Source organism: Cyclopterus lumpus, chromosome 5 (genome assembly GCF_009769545.1).
Source record: "Cyclopterus lumpus isolate fCycLum1 chromosome 5, fCycLum1.pri, whole genome shotgun sequence".
NCBI lineage: Eukaryota > Metazoa > Chordata > Actinopteri > Perciformes > Cyclopteridae > Cyclopterus > Cyclopterus lumpus.
Window position 1 is genome coordinate 21,183,977 of NC_046970.1, and position 5,678 is coordinate 21,189,654.

Genomic DNA, 5,678 nt, shown 5'->3' on the forward strand with positions numbered 1-5,678 from the left:
GAGGATGTGACCAGTCTAGACCAGTCCATGTTGAAAGTCATGTTGTATGTAAAACTGGGGATCCTATGACAAATATTCAGAAAACTAATACTTACTAATTACTATAATAATAATAATAATAATAATAATCCTAATAGCTTAAACACACAGCTACACAGTGTCAATCTATTACTGGCAGAATAATAAAATCACTAAGTCTGCAGAATACAATTGTGTTTTTTCTACTTCCACTGTACTACAATTCAAAGGAAAGTACTGTACACTTGACTTCACTACTTATTTGACAGCTACAGTTCCTACTTACTTTGCAGAGAAACATTTTACACTACGTATTTAACGCGGTACTTTTATAAAATGTGAAGCATTTTTAATGAGTGAACAAAGCCCAACAATACATGGGACGTTTTAAATTGCTTTCACCTGCACAGCTACATTTAAATACAGCTCACATGTTGATGTAATAATCCAATAGTATAAAATATGATGTAGAACTTTGAAATGATCTAATCTGCATGATAAGTACTTATTTTATAGTTATTGTATTGCTAATACGTCTGAACCCGAGTGTCTTTGCTTGATTAAACAATTATTTGAGGTGAACAATTTGACAATTCACAGACTAGACGAAGTATGTTTCAGTAAAGTTTAAGAGATAATAAAAGTGAGAGTGTTTAACTTGAACGCTGGGTGAAAACACAGTGTACACCTAGCTAGTAAGCAGTTTGAGTTCTTACCTTATTGTTCACTGAGACTTGAGGTTGCTAGCTAGCTTGGTCGAAATGCTGTCCTTGTAGTTGTTTGTGGTAGTAATGTAGTTGTTCTCTGGGACTTGAGGTTGCTAGCTAGCTTGATGGAAATGTTGTTCTTGTAGATGTTTCTTGTAGTACTTCAGTTAGTTGTTCACAGGTGAAAGGAGGAAAAGCGAATGAGACTTATTGGAACGTGCATGTTCTATAACGCTCTCAGAACGAACATTTACGTTTGACGTTCACGAGGCCACGCCCCTTAGTTACCGGAAGTCCCCTGACGACGGCACGAAATTAGTATGAGATATGTTTATTATTATCACCTGTTATGAAATGGGTACCTGGTAAATGTTTGTATTATTGGGTCATGCATGGAGTGCAACTATGACAATGCAGCATCAATTCACACCACTGCGCTGAGTGTACATATTAATAAAAATAAGTCAAAAAATAGACCCTCAGTGTCAGAAATCTGAAAAAGTTGTCCTGTGTTACTGGAGAAAACATGAATTAGCACATCTTTCCTCCTGTCGGCAAACTTAAAATGAAACAGCAATCATCTGTACACCAACTTTTTATCCAAAGAGCCATTTGGCCCTATTTTCCACCAAATAAAATGTGTCCGAAGCCGCTAAAGCTATTTGATATCACAGCTTATAAAGTGTATATATACATATACATATATATATATATATATATATATATATATATATATATATATGTATGTATATATTTATATATATATATATATATATATATATATATATACAGTCATATTATATATATATATATGTATATGTATATATACACTTTATAAGCTGTGATATATATAAACTATAGTTTGTTGTATTTCTGAAATTAGAGAACCAGAATAATGACAATTGTTGACATTGTATTGCTATTTTACCGGTTATAACAAAACAAAACTCTTATGAAGAGTAGAAAAAAAAATACAACTATGTACGTTTTCACTAACGGACTCCTTAATATCTCACGAGCTGCCACAGAACCAGCAGCAGTAGTTGAGTTTGGAGGCTTCATGAAAGTAGATTTACTTTGCTCCGTTTGCTGCAGCAGTTGAGAAATCGCTCTTCTTCGCTCGTCTGCAGCTTGATACTGTTCAGCAAATGCTTTGTGCTTGTTCTGGAAGAGTCTTTCAACATTACATGTTTGATCATTCCTGTCACATATAAAGCATACATGTAAGCCAGCATCGTTGGCAGTGAAAACAAATGAATACGTCCACGCAGAATTAAACTGTATTTTTCTCTGTGACTTTTTATTTATTCATCCATTAACAGTTTAACGAAGGCGTGGGTCTGCATATCATGATGAGCCACCTGCAGGGAAAGACGCTTGACAGCGACGTAATAGGATGTGACACAGTGACACAACTCAAAGATAAGAGGTGTTCCCTTTGAATGATGGTCCACTGGGCAAAACATACATAAATATATATAATTTATATATATATATATATATATATATATATAACAGATATTATCCTTGTGAGGCCCAATGATAGGAACCTTCTGCATGAATAATATGCATTTAACATCTTATAATACATACCACAGGATGCTATGGTATGGATTCACTTATGAACAGCAAATTGACTGTGATTTTAATAGTTATATATAGATATAGTGCAGGCCTGATGTATCGCAGGTGTTACATGAGATCTGTGGGCTGTGAGACCCTGCTTCCTGTTTCTAGGGAAGAGTTTTCAAGGGTCCTCAGAGACCCCTACCAGAGGGTGAATGATCGGAGAGTGGCCCATTGACTGGCTGACGGGGTCATGCCGACAGGTCTGCGGCGTGGGACCTCCTCTCTACCTCCGCCAACCCAATCGCCATTTTCCTGGCTGCGGCTGATGTTTCCCTTCCAACATGCCCCTTTCCCCATCCCCAGCAACAACCTTCTCCTCCCAATCCTTCTAACGTAATAACGTTAAATGTAAAAAAATACATGTCCATAAATGTCTTCAGCTGGTGGCTAACTGTCTAGTTTTTCTGTTAAGGCTATTTATCATTTAGTGTTATTTTTGACCAGACTTAAAAAACCGAGAGCCCCCATGTGCATGGCTAATTAAGCCGAGTTAGCGTTAGTACGGCTAATTTACTGTTAGCATCCTTTTACCGACTCTAGTAAAGGGAAAAGTAACTTTAATAATTACAACTTCTATTTAGCTCGAAAGGTAAGAAGTTAAAGTTTAGTTTAACACCAATAAATTAATGATATGCTCATTTTCCTCAATATTCTAAGTGAAGTTGTGTTGCAATGTAGCTAAGCTAAACATGGTCCGTGAAGCTAGCTTAGCTAGTTAGGTATATTTAAAACTTTTAGCTAGAGTAGTTTTTTTTATGACTCTAGTATTACTACTAGAAGGACAATCGGTTCTTATATACATCGCCGTTTTCTCTTGAAAGATTATGACTCGATGCAGAAAATTCAATAATTGAAAATGTATAACTCAAATCTCAAACATGATCGCCTGTACACACCGTGACTCTGGGTTTTTCCGTTTTTTTACGCCTCTCCCTGAACGCGAGTTCCCCTGCAACATCCCTCACTGCCTCCAATTAATAGGAATCTCGCAAATGTTGGTCTTTTAAATATCAGATCACTAAATAATACATATTTTTTATGCCACAATTGTTTTTCAATTTCAATTTCAAAATCCTCCAGCGACACAACGTATGTTTTCATTGCTATGCAGACGACACGCAGATATACCTTCCGCTGAGACCTGGTGACCCAGAGAGCCTGGCTGCTGTCTTAGATTGTCTCTCTGACGTTAACTGCTGGATGGCTCAACATTTTCTTCAGCTCAATAACTCCAAATCAGAAGTCATATTATTCAGTTCCCCAAACAATAACACCAGTCTCATCAAGAGTCAACTTGGTCTCCTGGCTGCTTATTTAAAACCTGTTGCCAGAAATGTGGGTGTAATGTTTGACTCAATCAAATTTTGAATCACAGATCAAAAAAATTGTCCAGTCCTGCTTCTTTCAATTAAGAATAATCTCAAAAATCAAACCCATATATTGTCACGCTCAGTTCTGTAAATAATAAATCAAAATCAAAAATCCATCTCCCGCCTCCAACTAGTCCAGAATGCAGCAGCTCGGCTTCTGACTGGTTCTAACAGACGGCTTCACATGACTCCAGTCTTGGCCTCTCTCCACTGGCTCCCTGTTAGTTTTAGAATTGATTTTAAGATTTTGCTGCTCACTTTTAACGCACGCCTGGGTCTGGCCCCAAGCTACATCATTGAAATGTTAGCTCCCTATGAGCCAGCTCGCAGCCTTAGATCCTCCGGTGGGGCCCTTCTGGCCGTTCCAAAGTCATGGCTTAAATCAAAGGGTGGCCGTCCTTTTGCCATCATAGCCCCTCGACTTTGGAACGACCTACCTGAGGGGATAAAACTAGCAGAATCAGTAGCTTCTTTTAAATCACTTCTTAAAACCCATTTTTATAGAACTGCTTTTAAGTGATGTCGTCCTTTTATGCAGTTTCCCCTATTTTAGTTTGTTTGTTCTGCTTTATTTTGTATTTGTAATTTTCTATTCCTCTATTGTGTTCATTGCCTCATGTATTTTCTGAAATGTTTACTTGTATTGATGTTATGTTTTTACCTTGCTTATATGTAGAGCACTTTGTAAACTCTGTTTTTAAAGGTGATATATAAATAAATTATTATTATTATCCAGCTCCTCGTCTGCTGGACCAACGACATCCACCAGTAGTGTATTTAATGTTAACTTTATTTGTATGTCAACCCATGAAGATCTGATCATTTTCTTTAATTAAAAGTTTTTGTTTTTTTAAATCTGCATAATCTTTTCAAAGATTTGCACCAGTCTTTTTCTTTTGCTTTAACAATGTAGGTTTTCAATCATGAATACTTGTGTTTTACATTGTAATACAACTCTTACTCTGCACTGTGTGTTATGATAGTAATTATTATGTACAACATATGTGTGCATAATTGTAAAATTCCATGCATCAGCTGGTGATTTGCAAGTGATTGACATGAGAAGAGTTTAACAAAACATCCAGCAGGTGGTGGTATACACTCAAATGGAAACTAAGGACCTTCACAATAAGATATCACGCTTCAACAATTGCATTTAGTTCGCAATTGTTGACGCGTGATATCTTATTGTGAAGGACAGAACTAAGGTCCTTTTTTAGCGTCCTTTTACCTACTCTAGTAAAGGCAAAGCTAAAAACTGATCCGTTATATTTTTTTTAATGCTTTTGTCATTGGTTACTTTGCATATTAAGATTGTTAATACAAAATCTAATCATTTCATAAATGATGATGTCATAGTATAGATTACAGTATACAAATTAGTTAGAATAGCTCAACGTTTGACCACCGCAACATTAAAATGATAAACACACTGAACACTATTTATAATCCAATAGTATAATAAATATGTTTCTGAAATAAGACATTCTGCATAATGAGTACTTTTTTGATACATTAAGTATATTTTGATTTTAAGAATTTTATGAAGCCTCAGTGTTGTTTTTAAATTCATGAATGTATAACAATGTGTGAAATTATTCTTTTTTAAAACTCTCTAACTGAAAAATGGACCAGAAGTCTTAAATATATCATGTTAATATCTGATCCACAGTCTAGGATCTAATCCAAAAATATGACGTTTCATTTGAAGACATAAGAAACATGTTTCCCATGTTTCCCCCCTCTGGCCCCTAGAGGGCAGTGCTGTATTTTATTTGGACATGCCTGAGTTTGAAACAAACAATTCAGAAGTAAACTAAACACTTCTGCTTTAAAAAATGGTATTTACAGTTGGCAGGTAGACAGATCAAATTGGAATACTTATCTTAAAAGTATATAGTTTTCCAGAAACATAGCCTCTGCAGCGTCTTGATTTCTGTTTTACCTCCAAGCT